Genomic DNA, 16,087 nt, shown 5'->3' on the forward strand with positions numbered 1-16,087 from the left:
AAATGCAAGTGAAGTAAACCCTTTCTTCCTATCTTTGTTGGATTTTATGGTGGTGAAGAGACACCATGACCACAGGAACTCTTATAAAGGACAACATTTACTTGTAGCTGGCTTATAGTTTCTGTTAGAGGTTTTGTCCATTATTGCCTGGTGGGGAGCATGGCAGCATGCAGGCAGTCATGGTGCTGGAGAAGGAGCTGAGAGTTCTACATCTTGATGCACAGGCTGCAGAAGGAGACTGTGTGCCAAACTGGACATAGCTTGAGCATAGGTGTCCTCAAGACTCACCTCTGACAGTAACACACTTCCTCCAACAAGGCCACACCTACTGCAACCAAGGCCACACTTCTTAATAGTGCTACTCCCTATGGCCAAGCAAGCACACACATGAATCTATAGGGCTACTCCTATTCAAACCACCATACCTCCCCAAGTTGTTTTTGGTCATAATGTTTCTTCACAACAATAGAAACACAAAGACACTAGTGGTATCAAGAAATGGTGCTTAAACTGCTGGGTTTTCAGTATGACGTAAAGCAGGAATACCGTACGCATCATTACAAAGTATTCTACTTTGTGGGGATCTGTAACAGCTGTGTTAGGAGTGGCTAATGGTATTGCAGTGTACAGAAACTTCCAATTGTCAGGTCCAAAGGAAACTCCATTTCCCTAAATTCTGAATGGCAGTCTAAATATCCACAAATGTGCTCATCATAGACTACAGGTGGCTTTCTGGTGGTTAGATTAAAGCTAGCATTCCTCTGGAACTTGTGAAGCTATTTTCTGTCTACTAAAAAGAGTCATTCCTCATCACTGGTAGGAGGGACAAATGGCTACTTGTGGTTTCTTTTAGCAAACCAAAGTCTATGCCAGCCTCTAGGCTTCCACAGTAACACAAGTACCTGTTATACATTTCAAAGGCCATGCTAGCATTTCAGTGCTTCTCACATCCTTACCCTAAACTCCCTCCAGCTTGTGGGCTTCCCTCCTGCAGCTACTCATTCTTCTTATAGCCCTGCTATTTTAGATACTCTCTTTCTCTTCCGCCTTCTTTCCCTTTCTCTCTCCTTTTCTCTATGTTCCTCTCTCTGCTCCTGCTTCTCTCAAGGCCTGATCCAATCTGCTGGCCATGTTCAGTCTACGTTCTGTCTCTTCTCTGGACTCTTCCAGATGCCGCTGGCTGCTCCGCCTCTCATAGTCATAATAAAACTCTTCTCCTCAACCATCCGTGGAGCAGTCACATCATCAGTTTAAACACACCAAGCTCAACCATAACAGGGTCAGAGGAGACAAGCCTATGTAGGTGTCTGTATCCATAGCACCTCCTGAGACCAAGAGGAGAACTTACAGGAAACTGCAAAAAAGAGCAAAGGGAGAAAACCCTGGTTATTACAGAAGTGTCAATTGCAGGAAGCAGCTACCACTTTGAAGATGGGACAAGAAAGAGTTCAATAATTAAAGTTTTGAAGCTTTAAGCAGGGTGTAATGGTGCACACCTTTAACCCCAGTATCTGAGAGGCAGAGGCAGGTGGATCTCTGAGTTCTAGGGGAACCTGGCTTACAGAATGAGTTCATTGGGACAGCCAGAGCTACACAGAAAAACTTAGTCTCAACAAAGAAACAAACAAACAAACAAACAAAGTTTAGAAGCTGTAGTAGAGTCCTGTGGAGCTGAAATTCAGACATGAGCAGATGAGTTACAGCTCAGCCTGGCCTCTGAAGTGGAGCAAAATGAAGTTGGTTCTGAAAATAGAGGAAAAACTGCAAACGGGATCAAGCTGCCATACGGAAGGAGAAACACTGTGCTGACGTGTGGAGAAATGTAAGATGCCAGTGTTCCTGTCAACGGACTCCTATCCATCTCCTGAGAACAACCCTAATGAAGCTTACTGGGAGAAAAAGACATGAAAATAAATGGGACGAGTTGGGAAGTGGAAAGGAATCAGAAGAGGTGGGATGGGACGCAAAGGGGTAGTTGGTGAATATGATCACATGAATTGTACACATGTATGAAAATGTCATCATGGAAATGATTATTCATAATGACCATGTCAATAAAATATATTTTTTTAAAGACACAATGCTGGAGTCATGCTCAAAAGCACAAAAGGCATGCAGGAATAAAACATGATACAAGTCCTTCCGTTCCCCTTCCCTCTGGCAGCATCCTAATAGGACACCCCACGAATAGTGCAAGGCAGGCACATGGTTTGGAAAGTCCTTGAATGACGTCACGAGGTAGCCTATGAAATCATCGTGACACATTCGAAGCTGAGAGATAGTAGCTCAGTAACTGACAGTCTACACTCATCCAGCCTCACCACCAACTAGAAGACCTCTATTATCTCCAGCAAAACTCTACTATCCGAGCTTGACCTGGTGGTACACATCTTCAGTCACAGCACTGAAGAAGTCAAGGCCAGCCGTAGGCTAGAGAGGACCACATAGTGAGATTCTATTTTTTAAAATTCCATTATGCTTGGTATGAATGAAGACTTTTTTTTTACCATCTTCCAAAATGAGGAGACACAAAGTGCTAGTAGGCAGTCTGTCTGCGAAGTGTGATCCAAGCTTTTGTACTGAAATATACTCATATCTAGTTGGATTGATTTTTTTCATTGCTATGGTTTTGCACTAAATTTTATTATTGTAGACCAAACTACTAAAAAAGATCCTTAAAGAATCCCTTGGCTTCAGACACGGTGTTCTCTGCCACTACTGTGTTACTGCAATCCAGTTTTGTTCTCAGTCATTTGGAACAGTCATCCCAGCCCATAATAGGAAGAGCCAAAATAAAGATTATGTCATCTCAACTTCCAATTCTATTGAGCCATTGTCATGTCTCCTGGCTAAGCATTCTGCCCTTGTTCCCAAGCAGGAAGGGAAAGCTTCTGTGACTGGCCATAGGTATGTTAAGGGACCCATTCCCAGCTTTACCTCAATTCCTCCTCCCGTGTGTTTCGGTGATAGAAGAAAGGACTAACTACTGGTTTCTGATTCAACAATTAGTCCATTCTGTGTTAGCACTCCGTCCCTCACCTGTTACTGTAAGTGAATCAGAAGGCAATTCCACTCGTGCATTAAACCAACTGCTCCAAGGAAAATGTACCAAGACAAATTCCATAGAAACGAGCCCTCTGCTACATTCGCTGTGAGATCTGGGGTAATGTCAGATAGAATGCCACAATGGTGAGCAAGGTATCTTGCACGTCCGCAAATGGTGACACTTGCAAACACGTCCTAAAGAGGGTAAATAAAATCACATCAGTCCTTACTGAAGTGTGGAAAGGTGTCTGTCTCCTCAGTCATGTGAGGCTCCACTATAAGCAGTAGCTGGTGTTCTGGAACAAGTTGCTAGTGTTGAGTCTCTTTTGCTGGCCCCTGAGGCACATATCAGCCCACAATAACCTCTACTGTTGCCACTCTATATATAGTGCCATAAGCAAACCTTGGAGAAAGAAACATATTGAAAACTAATGGCGTGCATTTGGAAGTATTCACGTGACTAACAAATGTTCTGATGCTGGATGCACATTTAGAGCTCTCCAGCCGCATATGTCTCCCCGAGACCTTTTATTAACTAGTGCTCTGAAAAATGTTTTCCCACTAAGTTCTTCAACATCCCCCAAACTGTTAACAACTGTCTACAAAATAGAGTAAGTCCACACTGGTGAACACTGTGGTGGTTTGGATATGCTTGGCCGATGGGAAGTGCTACTAGTAGGAGGCGTGGCCTTGTTGGAGTAGATGTGACCTTGTTGGAGGAAGTGCATCACTGTGGAGGTGGACTTTGAGGCCCAATGCCCAAGCTCACGTCTTAAGTATGGATGAAAGTCTCTTTCTGGCTCCCTTTGGATCAAAATGTAGAATTCTTGGCTCCTCCAGCACCATAGTCTGTCTGGATGCTGCCATGTTTCCCGCCATGACAATAATAGACTGAGCCTCTGAAACTGTAAGCCAGCCTCAATTGAATGTTTACCTTTATAAGAGTTGTCTTATTTATTCACGGCAAAAAAAAAGCCTTTAGACATCATCCAGCAAAGGCAAAATGAGCAACCCAATGCACTGTTTAAACGCCTCCTTTGGTGTGTACTTTATCACTGTTCAAAGACACGCATGTGAAATTATTTGAAATTGTTCCCTCAATTAAACAGAACACTGGATGGATTACCATCTGTTTTCATTACTTTTCTGTTGCTGTGATAAAATACCATGACCAGAAATGACTTAGGGAAGAAAGAGTTTGTTTCAATGCCAGGTGGATATATCCATCATGCCAATGAGGCAGCAAGTGGCAGGCACGGCGGAAGGAGCAGAAAGCAGAAAGAACAAAAGGGAAGTCAGGTGAGACTTTAAGATCTCAAAGACCACCACCAGTGGCATACTGTCTTAGTCAATGTTCCTTTGCTGAGAAGACACACCATGACCATAGCAACTCTCTAAAAGAAAAGCATTTAAATCTCCTCTGTCAATGCCTTTAATCCAAAACCCTTCAACTGAGTCTCATGCAGACTTTTTGGACAAAAGAAGTCATACTCATCACCAAAACATCACAAGAATGGTCTCTAGGCTACATATTAATATTCTTCCCCTCTGAAACTTCTTGAGCTGGGCCCCCACAGTTCAAATCACCCTTAGCATTACTGCCTTAGATGCTTCTACTAGCATGGTCCATTAAGCTTCACTTAAAGTGTCCAGTCATTTTTCTACTCCAAAGTCCCAAAGTGTTTCATATTCTTCTAAACAAAAGCATGGTAAGGTCTGTTACAGCAATACCCCAGTCCCCGGTACCAACTTCTTCTGTCTTAGTCAATATTCTTTTGCTGTGATGAGACACCATGACCATGACAACCTTTATAAAGGAAAACATTTAACTTGGGCTGGCTTACAGTTTCAGAGGTTTGGTCTATTATCATCATGATGGGTAACATTGCAGTATACAGGCAGACACAGTGCTGAAGAGGTAGCTGGGAGTTCTACATCTGGATCAGCAAGCAGCAGGAAGAGAAGGACACAGCCTATCTTAAACATTTAAAAGCCCAGAGTGCACCAACCCCGTGACATATTTCCTACAAAAAGTCCACATCTACTCCAACAATATTCCCCATCCTGGTACCACTTCCTGATGGCCAAGCATTCAAATATTGAGCCCATAGGACCATTCTTATTCAAACACATACTCCCTCCAGCAAGGCTACACCTCTTAAACCTTCTTATTCAAACACATACTCCCTCCAGCAAGGCTACACCTCTTAACCACTCCCCCCCACCCCAAACAACATTATCAACTAGGGGCTCAATATTCAAATACCAGGGCCTATGACAGATGTTTCTCATTGAACCCACCATTCTACCTTTAAATCGGGACCTTCCTCCATATCTTCATTAACTGGCAATACAAAAGACATTCCCGACCTTTAGTAGTTTAGGTGAAAGAATACTCACGAATATGCATGGAGCCCTGGGTTTGATCCCCCATCATCACAGAACCCAGGCATCATGACACACCTGTAATCCCAGAACTCAGCAGATGGAAGAGTAAGGATCAAAAGTTCAAGACCAGGCCTCTGAGATGGCTCAATGGGTAAAGGTCCTTGCAGCCCAGTGATGTAAGTCTGGCTGTCTGAATCAATCCCTGGGACTTAAATAAAGGTGGAATGTGAAAACTCATTCCACAGAGTTGTGTTCTGTCCTCCATGTGTGCACTATGGTATGTGCAGTCACATACATACTAGTAACAAGTACAATAAAAGTTCAAGGCTATGTATGCAAGTGATTGCACCTCGGTGGATTTTGGATTTGCATGGGTGTGAAGGTGCACATACATGGTTGTGCAAATGGAGGCCAGAGCTTGATATTCAGTATCTTCCACAATTATTCCCACCTTGTTTTTGAGACAGAGTGTCCCGTAGAGCCTAATGCTCATTGATTGAGCTAGGCTGGCTTTTCAGTAAGCCCCAGGAAGCCTTCTGTCTCTGTCTCTCAAGTTCTGAGAATACAGGGGCATACCACTGCAACTGGATTTGTAAAAGTGGGTGTTGGGAGTCTGAACTTCATGTTGGCCCACAAGCAGTCTACCAGTGAGCTGTCCTTGTCTGCCATCCACCAGCCCCATCTCTGTTTGATCATAGGTTGCTTTATTCAAAAATACCTGACAGAATAACTCGCGGGAGAGTTTATGTTGGCTTACTGTTTCGGAGATTCTAAAAGATTCTCCATGGATTCTGGCACAGAATGGAGTGAACAGAACGGTATTGAGGGGTACAAGGAGGACACTATCTCACCACAGACAGGAAGCAAAGAATGAGATAAGAAGGAGCCAGGGACAGACACTCACAAAGTGAGTCTCCAGCCATCTACTTCCTCCAGTGAGGTAACTCACCTTAAGGTGTCTAGTACTTCCCCAAATAGCACCACCAACTGGGAACCTAGACTTTTATACATGAGTCTGTGGGACACACATTGTATTCAAAATATTAATGGAAATCCAAGGTTATACGTAGGATGTTTGGTATTAAAATCAAGGCAGAGCTGCTTTTGGAAAGGACAATGGCTGTAGAAAGGGAAAACATTTGCTTCAAAACCCTGATCTCAGTGCTGCAATTCTTGTTGCTACTTGGTGATCTCCAGAGACTTCATTAAACATTTTATGTGCTAGAGATGCTTCAAGTGTCATTGGGTCTGCTGGGTGCCAACGAAGAACAGCTTAGACTCCAGCTACCCTTCTCCAGTTCCCCTAGAACTGGCAACCTTACAAATTACTTTAAATCGGGTCTAAGTAGCATAAACAAATGTAACATACATTGCCTCTAGAACCCCAAAAAAAGAGATTAGGGGTGTAGCCCAGTGGTACAGTAACTGACCAGCATGTGAGAGGCCTCGGAGTCCATCTTCAGTATTCCCCCTCCCCACCCCAAAGGCTCACCTGGTGCCTCTCCTTTAGTCTCTCTACGTGGTAGACAGTGTACACAAGGCATACAACTTATCTCTTATGTGGGAAGAGATATCTTGAGATATGTGCCATATCATGTGACTCTCAGAAATTTCACCCTGGTAACAGGCTCTGTGGGCTTTCTCTGGGTTTATCTTCCTCTGAGATTCTCGCATGTCTTAGTAACTTGCCTGAAATTATGTGCTGCTTCCTATCCAGGATCAGAGCAGAGAAATCCAATGCTAGCAAGTGCCATGGTGAACCAGTGTGGTTTGATGAGGACTGCCAAGATCTCATAAGCTCTAGAGACACATTCTAGGAGAAAGCAGGAACATTGTCGAAGTCTTGAATGACATCAGGTCGTAATGACCTGTTATTGGTGTTCTTGCAAATTGGCATTGGAAAGGAAACTTCTGTCCACCAAGAGCAGCATAAAGAGTTATCAGCAGCCTTCGGTGTGTCCAGGAAGTAAGACTATACCTAAACAGTGGCTGCAACTGGAGTCAGCTGTTGAGTTTCATGGTAATAGTTATTCTCCAAGGTCCATCTGATTTCTGTAGAGGCCAAAGAGGCAAACTGACCATTGTCAGTATCCCTTCTGTCAACCTTTATCAGTAGAGTTAATCTCTGAGGTTCTATCATAAAAATCTCGGTAATGGCAGCAGTTTCCAGGGGCTTCGACTTGACTCCCTTTCACTTTCAGGACCTGTAGGGGGTAGGAACTCATGACAACAGCCAGAGAATAAGTCAGTTATCCCACCTGTGAGCTATTCCCCCTAAGTGAGGGTAGGGCTGGATTATGTACAGTCTGATACAGAACAGACTCGAGAGGCTGGAGGACCATGAACATAATTGACTATAGCTACATGGAAGAGATGGTGTTTAAATTTGTTTTGAATATGTTGAAAAGTTAATGCTATTCAAAATTGTGTTGGATCCGTGAGTGTTAAACCCAGGAGAGACACTAACTCCATCACTGCACTCCTTGGCCTCTGTCATAGCTTTGTCATAGCACTTGTTACATTTTGTTTCAGTGTTCTGTTTATGACCTTGATTTTTGAGCAGACCATAAAGGACTCTGTGTGTGTGTGTGTGTGTGTACTTTGCATACACTTGCATACAGTTATTCATTAAGAGTTCATTAAGTTGCAATGAATGTTTTTCTGTTTGCCAATGTCCTCATGCAGAAAAATCTCCCACAAAAGGCTCCGTGGCATCTGCTACATGACTAAGAGAATATTAACTGCAGATTGGACATTGACCTTGCACCTCATACATCTCAATGAAGCAGTGGGAAAAACACACTCCGGAGGGAAAATTGCAGTGGTTAGAGTCTATAATTAATTTATAGAGCATATGCTAATATTAAGATGCTACGTGATATAAATGCATTTAATTGTTTGTCTTGCATCCCCAATGGAATGTTAAGTCACTTACTGACACCATATACAATTCCCAAAACTCAAAAATTGATCAATAATATTTATAGAATATTTATAAACAATAATTTATCAACAGTGAGAAAAATATATGAATTGCATATATTCTCAAATATGGAATTGATTTTAGCCACAAACTTATGCATGAAAGGAAACAGATTGTTTGCCCTGAAATATCAAAGGTATGTATTTTGTAGCCATTAAAACTTAATGATAATGTTTCCTCAGTTGTGTTAACAAATGTACTTGTGTAACTGGTTGGGATAAGATCAGAACTTATCATAATTCAGTGGCTTCTGAGAACTCACAGAGAAATAAAGCAATAGCTACTTGGTGTATATTATTATGGTGTGCCACAGGTTACAATACATCAAAAAATTCTGTATATTTTAATTGAGTCTCACCTCTATTTTTTTCCCCAAAATGAGCTCACACAAAGGAGTAATTTCATTCAGAGGCGGACTTGTTCTATAGCGCTGTCTGGTTTCCCTGGCACATGACAGATCTGAATTTGGGTCATAAACAGCTCGGAGCTGTCTGACCTCAAGGGTTGTAAGGCCAAATGAATCTGGTGTGTGTGAGGCAACACTTGGCCTTCTCTCTCGTGACCTGCTTTGACTACTCAGTAGAACATGAAAAAAAGCCAGATGGATGGTGATAGCCAAGGCTACTTGATTGTAGAAATGGCTGATGAGAAAGCACAAGGCACAGATTTGGAGGAACAAAACAATTAGATGTATAAAGCAAAAAGAAAGAAGTAGGCCATCCTGAACTGGCCTTATGAGACACGAGCAATGCCAATTCTTACTCAAACAAAGCTTGGTGAGTGTGTTATTCCTGTGATTGTACTGAAGCTGATCCTTGGGCTTTGCAACCATACTGTTAGCATGTGGAATCGATTTGTATAGTTTGCATCCAGGTTGGTTCATCCAGGTACCTAATAAGGGCAAGGTTCAGTTTCCATGTTGGCTGCCGATCTCTATACAGAGAATAAGATCCATCTCAAGCTGTGGCTTATATGGTATCCTGTGTGAGTCTCTCCCAAGCACAGGTCACTGATCATGTGATCAATTTTAGAGTTACAGTTACCAAGCCCTTCTAACCACACTCACTGTGCTTTAGCAACGTCTGTGACTCGTCTTATTTAATCCTCATGAATCTGTTATTTTTTAGGTAAGGAAATGTGCTAAGTGTGACTGTACATGTCCTTAATCTAGCACTTAGGAGGCTAACACAGGAGGATCATGAGTTTGAATTTAGTCTGACTTGCAAAGTGAGACTTACTCAGGAGAGTTAAGAGATAGCAAAGTGAGACTTACTCAGGAGAGTTAAGGAGATATGGATATAGCTTGCTTGGGAGAGTGCTTGCCTAGCATGAACGTAACCGGTAACCCTGGATTCCATCCCAGTATTGCATAGATTGGATGTGGTAGTGCATGTCTATAATCCCAGCATTTAACAAGTGGAAGCAAGAGGACCTGAAGTTCAAAGTCATCTTTATCTACATAGATACATAGGGATTTCATGACCAGACTGTAACACTTGAGACCCTGTCTAAAAGAAAAACAAGAGTTAAGTAATTTACCATTGTGAGTCACATAGATATTAGAAATAAAGCTGAAATTTGAATACAAATATATTTAGTACTTTATGGTCAACCGATCAGATTTGCATACACATTGTCCTTCATCTCTTAGATTGCCTTCAAGACGGGAGTTATCCTGTGTTTGTAAAAGTGGGAGGATGGGGGTTGCTAGGCCAGCAGGTGTCAGGGCAGGTCCTAAAGGCCACGTTTCCAGATTGTTCCGGAATTGGGCAGCCAACATCAGGAGTATGTGTATTTCTTGTAAACTCAAAGCCTGTAGAGCACAAATAAAATGGTGGCTCCATAAGTGCTGTCTCTATCCAGGCCCCACAGAGCTTAACCCACTTCATTTTTGCTTAATAAAATAAGAACACAGATGAAATATTATCAACGGGGCAAATGTAACATCATAAGTATTAGATATATATGGAAGGCTGATTCCAGGAAGCTCATCCTAGAGAGAACTCTCTCCATCACTAATTCCATTGTTTTCTTTAACGTTTTTTAAACCATTTATTTAGTATGTGTATTAGTTACGTTAAACTGCTGTGATAAAATACCAAAATGCAGGCCACTTACAGAGGAAGGCTTTATTTGACTTGTGGTTCCAGAGGGCTGTGTTCATCAAGGCATGGAAGTGGCAGATGTGAGAGATCATATCCTAAAGCAAGCGTGAAGGAGGGACTGAATGCTGGGAGTGGTGTACAGCTTTGAGTGCCTGAGGCTGTGGGGGCATCTATCACTCAAATCACTGCTGTGTGTACGTGCGTGTGTGTGTATGTGTGTGTATAAATGTATATGCACATGTGTGTGTGTGTCACAGCACACATGGAGAGGACAACTTGGAGAAGCTGGTTCTCTCCTTCCACTATGTGGGTTCTGGGGATTGAACTCCAGTCATCAGACCTGGTGGCAATCCCACTGATTATGTAGCCTACCCTCCATCATATTTTCTAACAGGTGAAGCAAAGCCCTGAAGTTGAACTACCTGAAAAGTATTTTTTCTACCTCAAAATCACGAGATAACAAATGAACTTGTCATATTCTGTTTATTATATTGTAGAAATAACAATTTAACTTTAATAAATTAGTTACATATTTGACTAGAAAGAAAGTACTCTCGTTTTTTTAAAGCTATAAGTTAAATTTATTTTTTGCTGATTGTTGAAACTGCACAATTTTCTTTAGTCTCAAGGTTTGTCTTCAAGTTGTTTTAGCAAATAAATAGACATTTTATATTTTAAAACAAAGCTGGTTTGAAATTGGCCAGGAGAGTAGGAGGATGACAATCTGTTGTAGATAAAGAAAAATATATATATTTAGACTTTTAAATGATTCACTGAAGCAGGATTTTGCCTTGGCGGGGTGCACATTAAAGCTTACTTTAAATGAAGTATGTTTAACTTGACTTGTATAGAAATTTAGAGTTCAGAACCTTTAGTCAGTGGTTCCAAATGATAAGCATATAAAATGGATTCCTTCACACGATAAGACTCTAGTCACATGAGAAATGCAAGGAAGTGCAATATTCATGACACATATATGCATATGTGCACACATGCAATGGACATGTGTATAAGGTAATAACATTTCAGGATGTCTTTTTGGCTGAAGAAGTGTTACTGAAGCTGTGCACAGTTGCACATGCCTGTAACTCCAGAACTAGGGGAGACAGGAGGAACCCAAGAGCTTCAGTTCCGTGAGAGGCAGTAAGGAGGAGCACAATAGAGGAGAACACCTGAGTTCTAGCACTTCTGTGTACACAAAGGGGTGGATGCATCTGCACACTCATATGCATTTTACACACACTGTGCATGCAGAAACACACACACACATGCATGCACCACAAGTGCTGTTTACCTGCTCCCACTTTTTGTTAATAAATAATATGCCTCATGATGTTTCCATATAGATGGTTATGTATAAAATATTCCTTTTAATTTATAAACTTCAAGCTAAAAGTGAAGCAAACTTTGGGGCTGTTACATAAATAACTATTGTATGTTTAAGGAGAGTTGTATTAGCTGAGTGTGGCAGCACATGCCTTGTAATCTTGGCACTTCAGAGGTGGAGGTAAGAGGTTCAGGAGTTCAAGGGCAACTTGACTATGTAGTGAGATTTAGGTCAGCCTGGGCTATATAAAAATTTGTCTTTTAAAAAAGAAAAAGAAGAAATAGTTGTCTTTAAATTTGTGCTATATTTCCTTTTAAATCCAGCAACCAGCTGGAAAATGTTTCTTGAGTGCTTGTTCCGCATCCAGCTGCAGGTGTATAAAGAGGAGGACACAGAGGGATCTGTCATATCTAATCACTGTTCTCAAGTATTATTAATATTGTCCCCGGTGGCTAGCTTTCATAGTGCTGGGTGGGTCTATGAAGACTGCTGGAGGAGAAATAAGAATAAGCTGGACCTGCAACAAGATGCACCCATTGGTACAATAGTGGTATGGCTGTTATAGGAGCAACCAGTTGCTTCCTGACTGGATTTGAGGCCTGCTCCACAGGATAGAACTCACACCTGGTCCTGAAAGCCTAGTCAAAGGCCCATGGCTGGAGAGGTCATAGGCCCTAGAGGGGAGCCTGCTATTGTTGTTTCAGTAGATGGACATGCCTTCTAACTATTTATGTTTATACCCATAGATCAGTGCGGCTCTCGGTTTGGTCAGGGATGCTTTCTGTGCAGGGGCAGCAGGTAATGCAGAGAATCCTAACAGACTGAACAAAGTACTGAGAGTTAGAGACTGTGAGTTCTCAGCCCTAAGTGCGGTATCAACATCACCACCCCTCTCCCCAAGCTCAGGGATGAGTGACAGAAGAGGGACTGAAAAGACTGAAGGAGCTGAAGGATGGGAAGGAGTGCTGTGATGCTGTACAAGGTCAAGCCAGTCAACCTTCCAACAGGGTTGCAAGAGGGACTCATGAAGCCCTACTCATAGCTGAGGAGCTGTTGGCAGTTGATGGCTGCTGGGGAAGACTAATCTTTCTTTGAGGGCCTTTGACTAGGTTTTCAAGTAGGTCGGTTACCCATCCCCCAATGTGAGAGGGAGGGTGACCAGAGAGATGATCCAGCAGTTAAGAGTGAGTACTGCTTTTCCAGATGATCCAAGTTCAGTTCCCAATACCCAGTAGCTGTAATTCCCAACCACCTGCAAAACTCCCAACTACCTGTAACTCTAACTCCAGGGGTTCTTAGGTCCTTTTATGATCTTAGCAGGTGTACACGTGTATGCAAAAACACATACACACTTAAAAATTAATCTTTGTTAAAAATAACAGACATGAAATTAGGAAGGAGACCTAATTGTTGGGGGTATCTGGAGAAAGTTGAATGTGGAGGGAGTGAAAGTAGATCTGATCAAATACTGTGTATTAAAACAAGTATGAAATTCTCAAAAATATAATAAAAAATATCATACACACACAGGAAAAAAATACCAGAAAAATGTAGCGTAATAACATTAACTGTGTTGATTGTTTCTTGGTGATTTTTTCATATATTTTTGTAATGTAATTTCAGTACTTTTATAATTTAAATACATAATTCATTTATAGGAAATAACAATATTTTGACTTAGCCTACCTACATCCAGAGTCATGAATTACATAAATCTGTGGGAAGTGTAAGCTCTAGGAAAGAACATTTTGAAGGTGGAAGTTCTAACAACATGGACTCTTGGGTAGCTTGGATCATGCCAGTTTGTTCTTGGGAAGGAAGTGGCTCAGTTTCAAAATGAATGTAAATTTTCAGTTGAAGAGAGAAGACAAAGTCACACAACAGAAGCATCTTTTTAGAAGTAGCCAAGAAAAGGTTTCTATATGGTTATCTTCTCTTTTCTTTCTGTCTTACTAGCAAACCTTGTATGCATGTGTGTTTTTGTACAAATCCCACAGTAGTATTGCTTGTTGGCTCATCCGTCTCTTTGCCACTGGCCTCTAAGGTCCCTGAGAAAGTCATTTTGCATCCTTGTTTCTACCAGAGACACACTGTGCCTAGAGTAGACCTACATATTGTTATATTAAGTGGAAGGAAAGACACAGAAAAAGATTTTAAGATTCAGTAAAGCACACAGGGACATCTGAATACCTTAAAAGCATGATTTTCATGGATGATGAATACATGAGTTTCTATCATATTTAATGTAAAATATTAAAAGATTATATTCCTATGTCCTCCTAAAACTTAAAAACAGGGACCAGTGAGATGGCTCAGTGAGTAAAGGTACATGAAGTTTGATCCCCAGAACCTACACAGTGGCATGGTAGAAGGAGAGAACCAACTCTTCTCTGACCTCCACATACATTCTGATTACACACACATGTGTACATACACACACAATTTTTAAAAATTAAAAAAACCTTACAAACATTAAGCAACACATCAAGTGACTTGGTGACCTCTGGCTTCCACCTACTCTGTGCATGCCACTTTCGTCCTCTCTGCTCTCCCAATGCTTAGTGCATGGCATAGAACTCAAGCTTGCTATTTTTAGCACTGAATTATCAGAGAATCTTAGACTCAGTGGAGTCATGCTATACAGGTTCTGAGATGATGGTGGCAGAGCCAGCCAGTGAAGCGGAAATTTCTGGTCTCTTTGAAGACTCAGTTGTGTCATGTGATGTTTTTCTGCAAGCTACCAGGAAAAAAGGCATGTGACGTTTTGCTAGAGTGGGTGCTTGAGAGAACACATGGTTTTTGGAAAGGGTATAAGTAAAACCCAACAGACAGTGGATGACACTGTGGTGTTGGTTCGCCTTGCCACTCTTTCCTGGTCTTCGTTGGGCTTTGATGACACTGGTCTTCACTGATGACACTGTGCCATTGGTTTGCCTTGCCTTCTTTGCTGATCATCATTTGTTGTGACTTCATAGAGAGAAACACACCAAAGAACTTCTCGTGATATTCCAGCAGCTTCTACAGACTCAGACCAATTGGCTTTCTTCTGAATTGAACTGCCATTGCTGACTTGTGAATGGTGTTTGCAAGTAGATTCAGCTTCCGCTGCTGATTTGTGTGAACTGCACTGCTGATATCCTAACAACGAAGATTAGAATCACCCCAAGAAACTATTTCTAAACATGTCCACATCCCTCTTTGCCCTACTAACCTTTCTACTACCTCTGGCGGGTGGTGGACTATAAAGGAGGTCAAAGTGATTAAGAACCCTTATTAAAGTAGGTTTTGAAAAATCTCTGCCTACAAGCCATTGTAGGGCGATCAGAGATTTGCTGAGTACAACCAACCCTCTAAGATAAAGAACTGGAATATGTATCCCTATCATAAGATAGCAAGCATCCAAAATGTCTGGAAAATAGTCCTTATAGAACAAACTGGAGGATAGTAGCAGTTTCCTAACATTTGCACAATACTGATATGATGCTCTTACAAGTCTCAAGATGTCTCAAGTTCTTAGAGATCAGACATAGATGAGAGAGCCTCTTCTTTCTCTACTAGCTTGACTAAGCTTTGAGTGCTGGGAATGTGCTACCACAGGCTTGCCCTGCCATTCTATATCAGGGACAGTTAATTTAGATATACTTGACATCCTGGGACTGGGTAATCTAAACTGTTGCACCCATTTTGAGTGAATTTAATATAAAACATAGCCAAATGGAACAGGACTATACTCAAATCAGATTTCACCTCTTCCCCCCCCCCCCACTCCTTGAACGTTGAGGATAACTTAGTAAAATAAATAAAAATCGTAGGTGGTTAGACTGTCTGGATTTGGAAACAGACTCTGTCACTGTCTCTGTAATCAATCTTCTAATCTTTAGACATGGCGCATTGGTTCTGTTTCTCTGAGTTGTATAAAGGGTAGAGATGCTAATTTCTGTGGTTGAGGCTGCTGTCTCACCTCAGGTCAATTTTTATTTTGTTTGTTTGAAAGTCTTTGAGTATTCCTCACCATTTCTTGACTCTAGCCAGAAAGACATCGAGTTGCAGACATAGCACTTAAAGCTCAGCCTAGCTGAAACAGTAAGCTTCAGGGACAGCGAGACTGTCTCAGAGTATTCGGGTGAAATGATAGAAGACACTCAGCCTCAACCGCAGGCCTACTGCATGCATGGGTGAGCATGTGTACACCCCTACACTGCATGCATGGGTGAGCATGTGTACATCCTACACTGCATG

The sequence above is a fragment of the Grammomys surdaster genome, unplaced genomic scaffold, assembly GCF_004785775.1.
Source record: "Grammomys surdaster isolate TR1022 unplaced genomic scaffold, NIH_TR_1.0 125793, whole genome shotgun sequence".
In the NCBI taxonomy this organism is placed as follows: Eukaryota; Metazoa; Chordata; class Mammalia; order Rodentia; family Muridae; genus Grammomys; species Grammomys surdaster.